Source organism: Euprymna scolopes, chromosome 3 (assembly GCF_053919585.1).
Source record: "Euprymna scolopes isolate OS-2025 chromosome 3, ASM5391958v1, whole genome shotgun sequence".
In the NCBI taxonomy this organism is placed as follows: Eukaryota; Metazoa; Mollusca; class Cephalopoda; order Sepiida; family Sepiolidae; genus Euprymna; species Euprymna scolopes.
In genome coordinates this window covers 143,080,262-143,094,239 of record NC_136484.1, presented here as the reverse complement: position 1 = coordinate 143,094,239, position 13,978 = coordinate 143,080,262, and the positions used below count along the sequence as shown (strand labels likewise).

General features: G+C 33.2%; 1 protein-coding gene across 1 annotated transcript in view; it reads right to left on the bottom strand.

Moving 5' to 3' along the window:
• The window catches only part of LOC145259647 (L-threonine ammonia-lyase-like), a 144,517-nt gene extending 131,589 nt beyond the window's left edge, over window positions 1-12,928 (bottom strand). Inside the window, exon 1 of the mRNA XM_080117307.1 lies at window positions 12,603-12,928. The gene's annotated coding sequence lies outside the window, so the exon portion shown is untranslated. The remainder of the gene's footprint in view (window positions 1-12,602) is intronic.
• Between the last annotated feature and the right edge of the window lie 1,050 nt (window positions 12,929-13,978).

Below are 13,978 nucleotides of genomic sequence, written 5' to 3'. Positions count from 1 at the left end.
GAGATGTAGCGAGTTTGCCTTTGCTTTATCGTTATTTTCATGGCAAGTGCTCGACTGAGCTTCAATCTATGGTCCTTCCTCGCCGAACACTCGTCTAGCTGAAAACACTATCAATAATTCCCCCCACTCTTTATCTGTGCCTAAGCCTAAACATAGATTCCATGAACAAAGCTTCTTTCTGCTCCGTGGAACTGTCTTTCGTTTTCCTGCTTTCCAGCTGACTGCAATATGGTTCTCTTCAAGTCCAATCTAAACAAGTTCTTGATAAGCCGTTCCCCTTAAGTTAACAAATTTACTGAATTTCCATTACTGACGACTATTATATTGTGCAATTGACTACTGTACACTCTTTAAACCTTATCCTCGAGTGGCCCCTGGGCCTTGATAAGTGGGGATTCCTATGTAAAAAAATCACAAAGCGAGATGTCAGGTAAGTTAGAAAAAACAGAGGCATGAGTCGACATGACAAATGACGTCACGTTTTGTCGGTCTGAGAAAAAGGTTTCAAATTAGTCTCTGTATGGAAGCCGTACGAGAAGGCGCCAATTATGGGAGTCTGTCGATAGTAGCCGAACTAGAGACAGTGAATAATATGATATTGGCCGAGGCAGTTAGGCAATGATGTCGTGGGGAAACTTTGAATATCGCCAAGTGTTAAATGTTAAGTTGAAGATCTCTGTTTGCATGCAACCTGTTTCGGTTAAGAAATTAAATTAATCAGTCAAAAGATTCTTAGTCTCTCTCTCTCTCTCTCTCTCTCTCTCTCTCTCTCTCTCTCTCTCTCTCTCTCTCTCTCTCTCTCTCTCTCTCTCTTTCTTTCTCTCTCTCTCTCCCTCTCTCTCTCGCTCTCTCTCTCTCGCTCTCGCTCTCTCTCTCTCTCTCTCTCTCTCTCTCTCTCTCTCTCTCTCTGCGTTGCAGTCAGTTATCTCCAGAACTTTCAGGAACGTCTTTGTAGTTCTCTCTGCATAAAAAGTTGGAATTAGAACTAGATGAAGAGAAACGGCACCGTCAGTTAACATTAAAGAAAATAGGACAACCAGCGTCACATATACATAAATGAACATTTGGGGTCCGTAGAAAATAAGTGACAAAAGACGACGGATAAGAAAGGTGTATGTATACACACTGTTTGTTTATTGACTACGTAACCATAGTTACAAATACCATAACGCCAACATGTGCTAAATTCGATTTATATAAAACAATACAGGTAGCGCTACAAAATACCCCCGAGTAACACCTAAAATATGTACAATTATTATTATTATTAGGAACAGAAATTATTCATTTCTCTCGTGTCGCCAACCCAAGTCAATTCCTCTTTTTCTTCTTCTCGCAAATGCTGCATAAAACTGTTACGATTTGATGTGGTTCTTCCTATCTGTTTTATGACACATAAACACAATTTGGGTCATGTAATGCCAAAGAACGGTGCCCGTTATAAATGAAACGTAGATGTGCTATTTTACACAACACTTAGATGTGGGAGGGATTTTTCATACTTTTCATTCATGGAAATAACATGATTAAGCCGAACTGGTAATGTGTTATTAAATATTAGTATTAATCGTAGTATAATGGAAATATGGTGTCTGCTTGAAAGCAACACAACGTTACATTTCTAAAAGATATTACACCGTTTTATTCTGAATATTTTTGCGGAAATCGTTCCGAACAATGCATGAAATCACTTGATGTAAGGTGATAAAATATCACTTTAAGGTCAACAATTATCCAACGATAACAGTTAGATGAATAGATTCCTATTCGGAAAACAGCACTTATTCTCTTTTTTTTTTTTTTCAGAAACATCGCTCATCTATTGTGGGGAATAAAGGACAGAATTTGGAAAGCAAGAGTTACGAGGCTGCAATAGTAAACTCAAGGTCCATTTTCTACGCTTTTGAAACTATTGTCCTATTTCAATATTCGTGAGGTCATTACCCTCTCGAGAGAATAATGCATATGCAAGAAGTCCATTGTGAAGTAAGGGTTGCACAATCTCCAACTACACGTTTTCTAAAGCGATATTGCTTGAATCCAGTGACAAGAAGTCTGAGATGACTGGAAATAGTCCTCCAACATGCACTGCATATTTCTACATAGTCATCTGTTTTAGTATTGACCAGGATCAATGTCGCTTAATTTCGGAGATCTAACGAGAACCGACGTGTCAATGTGATTATATTATTTATTTAATGTTAATACTTTTTTTACAAAGTAATCACCACTCGAGGTTAAGGGTTATACTGCTGTTACTATCTGCATACAATTTTAGGTAAAGCTCATGTAAAAATGACCGTGTCACTAATATACCCTCCTGGACCGGCATTGCTTGTGTTCAGAGGTAAGAAGTTTAAGACAACTGGAATCAATGCCGGGATAAGCAAAGGAAAACTGATGTTATTTGGAAGTTTTTCTTCTCTTAAACTAGTTGCACAACCAAGGACTGACAGTCTAATCTACCCTATTACCTAATTCATAACCGGAGGAAAGATATGTGGATTTATATCTTTTTCAAATTAAAATTAAAGAAGCCTCGACAGAACATCATATCAAAAATAGATGATAAAAATATGAACTTAGTTTAACGATTTATTGTAGTTTTATGGCATCCGCGATCATCAGAAATGTATAAGAGTAGTCCCTGGTGTCTGCCATCAATTAAATTTATCACTTTATCAATTAAATTTATCACATTATCAATTAAATTTATAACTTTATCAATTAAATTTATCACTTTATCAATCAAATTTATCACTTTATCAATTAAATTTATCACTTTATCAATCAAATTTATCACTTTATCAATTAAATTTATCACTTTATCAATTAAATTTATCACTTTATCAATTAAATTTATCACATTATCAATCAAATTTATCACTTTATCAATTAAATTTATCACATTATCAATCAAATTTATCACTTTATCAATTAAATTTATCACTTTATCAATCAAATTTATCACTTTATCAATTAAATTTATCACTTTATCAATTAAATTTATCACTTTGTCAATTAAATTTATCACATTATCAATTAAATTTATAACTTTATCAATTAAATTTATCACTTTATCAATCAAATTTATCACTTTATCAATTAAATTTATCACTTTATCAATTAAATTTATCACTTTATCAATTAAAAACCGAATGCTAAGAAGTAATAGTACTTACACATGTGACGTCACATTTCGCGTGTTTTTCGTTTGCTTTTGTTTTGTTGAGACGTGGGACTTTTAGGTGCATTTTTTTTTTCGTTATTAGACATTCACATAAACGTGGGACAAAAGGGGAGGACTAACAACCCTAATTGAAGTCAGCGCATAGCAAATGTAATGTTAAGAAACGTCTTGCTACACAGCTCCTCACTTAGGATGGATCATTTAAATCGGGACACAATTGCAACAGCCATTAATGTTTCAGTGATAACATCGATACCTTCGTTCAGTCTCAAAAGATAAAGGAAACGTCCCGTAGGAGTAGTTGCGCATGTAATTGTGAGGCAAGTATTGCGCAATATCTAATCACACCTCTCCTGAATCGGCACTGCTTGATTCCAGTAGCAAGGAAAAGTTCAGGACGACTGGAAACAATGCCGAAATAAGCGGAGAGCACATACAGCACGTGGAAGTCCAAATTGTCACCCATCTGGTACTGGCCAGGCTCATCGTTGCTTAACTTTGGTCATCTGATGGGAACTGGTGTACCAAACGCGATTATGCAGTGGTAATATAGTTTGACTTAATATTTTTTTTAGTGCAGAACTACACCAGTTAGAAACCATAAAAAAATCTGTGGTCCTCAACGTGTAGCATACAACCCACGTATGTGATTTTGATTATTTAAAATAGAATCGGTGATTATAACTATATTTCTAGATGATCCGTTATGTTAAATTAGAAGAAAATAATGTTTGATTATTTTTATGTCATATGAGAAGAATTTCATAATAGGTATGTTGCAGCTTATGAATGTCCGAATTAAATTAAAGTGGAACGATTTGTGGAAGTCATTTTGACCCAAGTTTAAAGAAGTCTAGTGTAGGCTTACAATGTTCTTTTTCAAAAATTATAAGACTGTTCAAAACTAAAATAAAATCTGAAAAGAGAAACTCAAAACACATGTAATAAACGTAAAAGTGAAAAATACTAAAATATTATACAATATATATATACATACAACACACAAACACACACACGCATACATATATGTGCATATATGTGTGTGTGTGTGTGTGTGTGTGTATAAGCTTTCTATTATCTCGATAGATCCTAATATATGTATCATTGTAATTTTAGTTATATATATATATAGAGAGAGAGAGATATAGATATATGTATATACATATACATATTCGAATCTCGCTAGATTCAGCCACCCTGATGAATCGTAGACGATGTGTCAATGGATAATTATATTTTAAAACAATATGCCGCTCCTCATTTCGGGGTACCAAATTGGTAAAAGGGAAAATTATTCCCAACTCGCATTTAGGTAAAAATGCATTTTCGTATAAATAATTGAATTCAATCAAAACGTATCGTAAAAACAAATCAAATAAATAATATATATGTGTGTGTGTGTGTGTGTGTGTGTGTGTGTGTGTGTGTGTGTGTGTGTGTGTGTGTGTGTGTGTGTGTGTGTGTGTGTGTGTGTGTGTGTGTAACTCTTGGTTCGTTCGCAATTAATAGTCTAAATAACCACTGGACGGATGGCTTCCACATTTTGGAATAATATGTTTACTGTACCCATGCATGTTTCTATATATCTCTTTTTAATTATAACATTATACTTAATTTTTCTATAATAAATAGGTGGTTTTCTTTGTACTGATGGGCCATTTTTTTTTTTTATTTGGGGACGATTATTTCACACCGCGTGCCATCACGTGGCATCACTAAACGGAACTTTTATATACCAAATTGGCTTTTTTCGTTTAAAAATGGAATTATTTCTCTTTCGTTAATATATATATATATTTTTTTTTAATATTTCGTGTTTTATATATATATAAAGTACAATTGTTGAATGTTATTCTCTTGATTATATTTGTTTGAGATAAGCACAATTAAAAAAGAGATTAAAACGGAGCCAAATTTAAATTTCCATTCCATTTTTACAACAATCCAGCGCGTACTTCGCAAGTTTTATCGTAAGTTAACGAGCAACCCATAAAATCTGGTAACTGAGTGTCAAATCTGCTTAAAATATTGTAAAAAAAAAAAAAGTAGAACCTCTCCCTAACATACTGGCAATAATTTTGTTCTGTCCTTCTCTTGAGTGTTCTAATAAGACGGATTGATTTATTAGGATCTGTATTCGAAGCTGAGCAAAATTATTTAATTGTTGAATTTTTTTAATTTTGGTTAATTTTTTTTTTTTTTTTTTTTTTTACATTTTCACCCCAAACAAGGCACATTGCCACTTTAGTGTAGGGGGCTACTATCAGGGGCAGCATCTACTGGGGCACTATGTTAGGATTTGAGCAGCAAGATGTCGGTTCACGTTACACTTGAACTTCTGCATGTCAGTACAGTTAGGGAAGCAGGAACCTGGAATGGAATTCCAGAGTCTAGCGGTTCTGGGGAAGAAACTACTGGAGTAGAAAGATCTTTTACATCTAGGGATCTCTACAGTGTGGGGTGGGATTTAGCTGCCTGTCGGGTTTGTCGAGGGTGTCTACGTCGTTGGGGCACAAGTGTCTGCAGTTCATCAGAGCATTCACCATTAAAATACTTGTAGAACAGGCAGAGGAATGCAACGTTTAATCGATGGGACATAGGCTGAATCTTAGATGCCAGTTCAGGGTCTATCAGATTGGCGACTCTCTTGTCTAGGAGCGAGAGACGAGTAGCAGATGCACCAGCCCAAATATGACAACAATACTCCATACATGGGCGAATGGTGGCCTTATAGAGGTACAGGATACTTTCAGGTGTCAGTAGTTTTCTAGCACGGTAGAGAGAGACTACCTTTTTCGTAGCGGCCCTGGCAATGTTTTCAATATAATTGTTCCAGCTCATGTTTCCTGTGAACGTTAGGCCAAGCAGTTTTAAAGATGTACTCTCAGACAGGGAGTCACTGGCCATTGCTATTGGTGGCAGAGGTTTCTTGTAATTATTGAAGGAAACAAGTTTAGTCTTGGCAGCATTGAATGTGACCATCCATTTATGTCCCCATTCCACTACAGATTGGAGGTCATCCTCTAGTGTTTTTGCCATTTCTTTAGATATGTGTTCATTTGTTTTCCTGTCATGCCTGTTATAGAGTGTGGTGTCATCAGCATATATACCCATCTCAGAGGCAGTTTTGTCGGGGAGGTCATTAATAAATATTAGGAACAATAGAGGTCCAAGGATAGACCCCTGAGGCATTCCCGCATATATATCACACTGTTTAGATGTACGACCGTCGAGGACAACCTGGATTTTTCTCTTATCTAAGAAGGATTTAATTATGTTAAGTATTCTACCACTGATACCCTATGATTTACTTTTCCTGAGGAGACCCTTGTGCCATACCCTGTCAAAAGTCTTAGATATATCTAGAGCTACCGCTCTGCCCTCCCTCGCTTTGTCCAGTGAATGGTATATACGTTCAGAGATTACAGTAAGGATGTCAGCTGTGGAACGGGCTTGTCTAAATCCATATTGTTTGTCAGTCAGAAGTTTAGCATCTGTAAGGTGATGGACTAGAGCATTGTTAATTATGGTCTCAAATATTTTGGCGAAACGTGGGAGGAGGCTAATGGGGCGATAATTTGATGAGTCAGTTCTTTCGCCAGAATTCTTGAATACTAGTACCACAGAAACAGTTTTCCAACAGCCAGGAAAGCATGATTCATTAAGGCATTTGTTGTAGAGTTTGGAGAGAATTAGAGCTACTTCGGCTAAGCACTTTTTTACTAGCACAGCTGGGATGAGATCAGGTCCACATGCTTTTGAAGTGTCAAGATTTTTTATGATAGCGTGTACCTGAGCAGGGGTGATTTTTAGATCGTCTAGCGTGGCGTCTGTCCGCAAAGGAAAGTCAGGCAGGGGGTGGTTGGAAGGGTCCAGTGTGGAGTTCGAGGCAAACCGGCTGGCAAGCATGTTAGCCTTGTCGGTTGCTGAGCAAACAACCTCATGATTGTTGACTGCCCATTATTTACTACATCACAAGCGAATTTTAGGAGTTTTATTGCCACTCGAAATTTGTTAGTTTGCAATCGTTAAAAGCCCACACAAAAATTGAACAAAAGATAAAATTAAAAAGAATGGTACTCATGCAGAATTTACCCCCCCCCCCACACACACACACACACCGGATTCCAATTAGTTTAGTGGTGACCGAATTCAGCTGAGCGTTGTCCAAATAATTCTCACTTTTACAAATATTTTTAACAAATAAATGTTATCAAAGTCAAGATACCGAGAAATTGTCAGTAAATGGCTTTGTTATTTTTGTCGTTTTTTACCCATCCGCAAATGCTATTAAAATAAAAGTCGATAAAAAGTCATTTAAAAAGAAATTAAAAAAACAAATGTCTGCATACCCATCCACAAATGCTATTAAAAAAAAAGTCGATAAAAGTCGTCATTTAAAAAGAAATTTAAAAACAAATGTCTGTAAAAGTGAGGCACGAGGCATTATTAATAAATGTTTAGTAATTTTTCTTTTAATATTCATAAAAAGTAAAACTTTTTCAAAATAAATAATGTGACAAATAATCGTTTAGATACTACGACAAAGTCAGTAAATAAAAAAAGTGTTACGTGCGCTTGCGTCAGAAAGGGAGCGATGTGTGTTTTTTATGCTGGTCGGCATGGAACTCAACGCCCAAGGAGTACCAAATTCTGTTTTCAAAAAGAAACGTTTACTACCAACTTTCTTTTTTTAAAAAAAGTGCAAGTTTTCCTGAAAAAAGCAAAAAAACTTTCACCTAACAATTTATGACAAAAATAGCGACCCATAAAAATCTGGGGTGCTTCTACACTTTATTGCCGAAATTGGAGACGCCATTTTGTTTTTCACGCACTTGCTATCAAAATCTAGGGGAGACATCATTATATGGCCGAACGATTGCTTCCGGAAAGGGAAAGAATAAATTTACTAAAATTAACATTTATTACTTCCGGAAACGTTAAATTAAACTTAAATTATCATTTAACTTGGTAAACCGATATTACTGGAGAAAATGCATCTTGACAATTCAAAAAAATGTTTTAAATTATTTATTTGTTCGAAAAAAAAACTATTTTATAAAAGTCCAATGTTGCTTTAAAAGTAAATAAAGAAAGTGAAAGAGAACATATATACGTAATTGTTTAATTGGAAATGTTTCGATGTAATTGATGAGAACGGGAAAGTTTTCATGGAACAATTTTTTTTTTATTAAAAACAAAATTTAAATGACATATTCATAATAGTTTTACCTGGGCGAGCGCCATTTGAAAACTAAAACAAAACCAAAAAATTTATTAGTTTTTTTTTTGGGGGGGGGGTGTTATTTTGTTTATTTTTTCGTTTGCGTGTTTTGTTTTTTGTTTTTTTGTTTTTTCTTTTTTTTTTCGAACAAATAAATAATTTTAAATATTTTTTTGAATTGTCAAGATTCATTTTTCTCCAGTTTACCAAGTTTTTGGAAGTAATAAATGATAATTTTAGTTTAAGGGAGTAATAAATGTTAATTTTGGTAAATTTATTTAGTTTAATTTATCGTTTCCGGAAGTAATAAATGTAAATTTTGGTAAATTTATTCTTTCCCTTTCCGGAAGCAATCGTTCGGCCAGATGTCTCCCCTAGATTTTGATAGCAAGTGCGTGAAAAAATGGCGTCTCCAATTTCGCCAATAAAGTGTAGAAGCACCAAATCTGCTAGCTGAGTGACAAATCTGCTTAAAATATTGAAAAAAAGAAAGAAAAAAAAGAATAGAACCTCAAGATCTACAAGAAATTTGGAGGAATTTTTGACAGAAAACTGCGAATAAAATATAAAAAACTCGTAATTTCTCTTTTTAAAGTGAGTTGTTTATTTTCTATATGGAATATACTTTCAAAATAAACTACTAAAGTTGTTTAAAAAATAATAGAAATATTATTTTTTTATTTAAAAAAAAAACAGTGTTTACAAAATGTTTACAAAATGCCGGCGTGCCTTCATGCAGCCATTTTTTACGTAATAAAATCAATAGAATTTTACGAGTTAAATATTATCAATTTTTAAACTTTAAAAATCTATCAAAATTTTTCTATTGGGTCAATTTTTACGATATTTTCAGGCTCAATGTGAAATTTTATGCTCTTTCAAGTAAACCAAATATAATATTTTAGACAAACGTTTTTTTTTTTTCAAATTCACACCTCCTTTTTGAAATGTTTATTAAAATTTTAATAATTAATTTATGTGTCAAAGTTTTATATATCACAAAATGAAGATAAAAGATCAATAAAGAAAATATTCCAATTTAAAACAAGAAAAGAATAGTTTTTTGGAAATTTACCTGTAAAGTCCAAAGTGTAAAACCTTTTTTTTTAATGAAAGCTCATGTTATGCTTACATCGTCAAGTAAATACCAGACGCTGACGGCAAATTTTTCTATCTCATTGAATGTTTTCTTTTTTTAGATATTAAAAAAAAAATTAGTCGATGAAGAAGTATTAAAATATATCAATCAAAAACTCGTGTATTTCATTAGAAATTTTTTTTTAATCGATGAAGCGGATGTTTTGTTCTAGGGGAAAAACTTATAAGTGAATGTGCGTTTCTTTTTTAACTACGGAGGATGAAAAATACTAATTTTGGTCAACACACGCAATAAAAAAGAGACATTATTTATGCCCTTGGACGAAACCATACTTCATAAATTTCATTTTAGCAGCAGCAGCAGCAGCATCTATTTAACGCTTCGCACAAAACATGTTACAAAAATGCGATTTTCTAGGACCCTCGCTTTAAAAAAATCCTTTTATTTAAAAAAATACATGGAATTTAAAATATAAATATGGATAAATTCTTAACAATGAAGAATGGAACTACCTATTTAATCATTTTTTTTTTTAGGTAAATGATTTTTTGCCATTTATATGTATACATACATTTATAAGCAAGTCAAAATATGTTGATCTTCTTTATATTTTTTTAAAGAAAACCACTTTAAAGAAACAAATATTGCATAATTTGCTATAAAACTTGTTATTTTTTTTAATTTGGTCTTTGCGCCTTTAATTGAAAAAAAATTAGGGTTTGAATTATATTTTCAAGTAGTTATAAGCTTTAAAAAATAGTAAGTTGAATTATTAAGGTTCTGATCATCATTTTTAATGGCCACTTTCTGATACACCTATAGAACCTCTCCCAAACATACTGGCAATAATTTGGTTTCGTCCTTCCTTTCAGTGTTTCCAATAAGGGGGATTGATTTACTAGGATTTGTATTAGGAGCTGGGCACTTATTAAAATTATTTAATTGTTGAATTTTTTGCATTTTGGTTAAATTTGTTAGTTTGCTAGCGCTAAAAGCCCACAAAAAAATTGAACAAAAGACAAAATTAAAAAGAATGGTACTCATGCAGAATTAAACCCCCCTCCCCGCCCGGATTCCAATTAGTTTAGGGTTCGACCGGCAATCACCAGATTCAGCCGAGCGTTGTTCAAATGTTGAAACACTAAACCAATATTTTATGTATTTTTTGCAGAATTAATTAATGATGGGAGTATTTTTTCCGTTTATTTTCTATTGACAAAAAAATTTGTACATTCTCTTGAAAAAAAAATCTAACTTTTCTCTACTCTCACCTAACTATTTACAGTGTTCATATAAAACATTCATCTTTTCTTTTTATAATAAAAATTCTGTTTTCAAACAGAAATGTTTACTGCCAACTTTCTTTTTAAAAAAAAAGAGGAAGTTTTCCTGAAAAAAAAACTTTCACCTAACAATTTATGGTAAAAATTCACCTTTTCTTGGGAAAACCCCACACTTTTATTGATAAAAAAAATTGCAAAAATAATAAAATAAATAAACAATACAAAATTCAATTTTTTATGAGGAATGTGTTCCATTTTAACAAACTGAGCCACAGCAATGCGTGGCCGGGTACAGCTATAATATATATATATATATATATGGGGGATTGTTTGGTCATCAAACAAGTATTGAAGTATTCTTTAAATTGAGAATTCTCGAGATAATAAACAGCTCAACATTTTAGGTGGAGCTTAGACACAAGAAGAAAAAGACTGCCAATACAAAAGTCTTCGAAATGCCTAAACATAAAGCATATTGTCGATATTTTTCCTCTTATATATATATATATATATATATGAATGTTATTTCCTGTTAATTTCAGTGTTATGTGCCAAGTAGTGTAAGAGTTATTCGGTTAAATATTTTCACACAGACACACACATACATACATCTAATGTATTATTTATATAAATTTTAATTTTCGCCAGCATTCGTACTATTTGTGTAAATATATTACTAAAATATTCATATCAAATCATTGAATTACGTAAATTATGTAGATTATTTTTTATATAAAAATTATTATGGCAATTTCTGTGATTTGAACTACATTAGTTGATTTTTTTTTGCATTATAAGGTGATGGATATGTAGTCAAGTCCATGTCAAGCGTCGAGGTAAGACTAGGGTCGTTGTCTTGCCATTTGCTTTCTCGCTACCTCTTACTACTTGCTACCACTTGAAATGTTTTTGTCTTTTTGTGTTTTTGATGCTTTCTTACTTTTGCACAACGGGATTTAAATTTATATATATATATATATATATATATATATATATATGAACGTCCAGGCGTAAGGATGCATAATGGGAGCTATGTTTAGTTTTGGGTAAAAGTTAAGGTTGGAGTGGAACCCGTTTGTGAAAATTCGGTACATTTGTGGGTTTGTAAAAATAGATATCAATTCATTAATATTACCGAAATTTTAATTTCTTTGGAAAACTGGAATATTTCAGATTTACATTATATTTCATCCAAAATCATTAAATATCTATTTAACAAAATTTCACTAAATTTCAAATTCTTCTTAATACCCCTTACGCCTAGTTGCGACTCCCGCCAACAATTTCTCGTATTTTCTATATGTACCTAAAACTAGACGAAAATTGTATGAGCAAAGTTTCTTTCTTAGAACTGTCCGTTTGTGGAACGCAATACTGTGAGTTTGTTTCCACGTTGACTATAACATGGTTGTCTTCAAATATAATGTGAATAAATTCCTGTTGAGCTGTCCTCTTAGATAATCTGGCCCTACTTCCATTGTTGCCCAACCATCTATCTAATATTTAACCCTCATTCTAAAGGGACCTCCGGGCTTGATAAATGGTGACTTCCCTAGTAAAAAGAAAAAAAATATATATTTTAAACACTTTCTAGCATGAAAATTATATGACGGATTTTGATCAAATGTGGATAAGGATTATAGACATAAGATTTAATAACATTACATATTTGTTTTAATCTTTGCAATAGCAACATAAAAGCGGTGCAAAACTGTTCTGTTTGAGGGGTTAATTTTCCCTGCCTTGAGACTGGTATTCTTCAAGTTTGTATATAGAAAAGATAACAAATAAAAATGCAAACGTTACCTTCCTTTCATAAAATATCCGATCTGTTATCTGTTTCAAAACGTGTATCTCTCTCTGCACTGTGGATGTTGTGAACGACGTTCCATTGTCTTTGTGTGTAACTTGTGTAGTGCGTAAGAATTAAAAGAAAAAGAAGAAACTTAAGCTGAATACAAAAAACGAAGGCGATAAACAGTAATGGTAAAGGTGAACTTGGTTATTCAGGACGATCTGCTCAGATAGATAAGCTCGTTTCTTTTTATTAATTCGTTGTTGACGAGGGAGGCGCGCAATTCCTACATTCCTGCCTCGCCAAACTTGAATTTTGTTTTTGTTATTTTGTCTCTAGTTTCGGTTTTCCAGGCTTCGTCAAACCCGCAAAAACAAATATTCTGATTGGACGATAAGAGACACACACTTTGCCAAACCTTTGCCGTGTCGAGTTACAGATTAACGTACAATGACGCTTGTAATATTAAAAGTTGTGGCTAAAGTCTCTCTCTCTCTCTCTCTCTCTCTCTCTATCTCTCTCTCTCTCTCTCTCTCTCTTTCTAAGATCGGGATTTTATTAAAGATGTATTGGATTGCTAACGTTAGGTTTAGATGTTTTGTTTTACGGCATATCAACCCTTTCCAGATTATTTAATGCTGAATCCAATCATTTTGGTAAAAGGTTTTATGTTTCAAGTTTTCTATATTTTCAAGTATTTATTCGCGGTGTTTAATTTGGTTATTTGGTAGCTGTGATACAGTGAAACTGTATGTCTTTGGATGTACTATGTATATGTATGCTTGCTTATTTACAAAAAATATATATAGAGAGAGAAAGAGATATACCGACAGACAGACAGACAGACAGAGATCGACTATGTGGTTGTAGGTTCAATCTCTGGCTACAGATGGGTGCTAATCTGGCCGCATTGATGAGCTGTAATACAGCGAAATAGTACTGTATGTGGATGACTATATATATATATATATATATATATATATATATATACATATATATATATATTATAAACATTGACCACTACCATTAAGATGCTGTATTTGTGTAGTGATCCATGTGTCAATGTTTATATAAAAGACATTGGAGATATGCTTTACGAGCGCCGATCCACTGCCTTAGGAGTATAACTGCCAACTAGATGTCTGTAGGCCCCATAACGCTGTTAACTTAAATTTCCTCATTTCAGTTTACATTTTGGAATCGGCCGTGTTTTTGTTGAGATAAGTGTTTTCAATTTTAATCATACTTTTTATTTTTAGATTCAAATATTAATAACTCCATTTTATTTCAGTATTTAATTTATGTAATTTTCGGAAGAACCCCCCCCCCATACGCTTTTCTTTTTTATCGTAAAATTCTTATAACGTGACTAGCTAAAGTTCAGAAT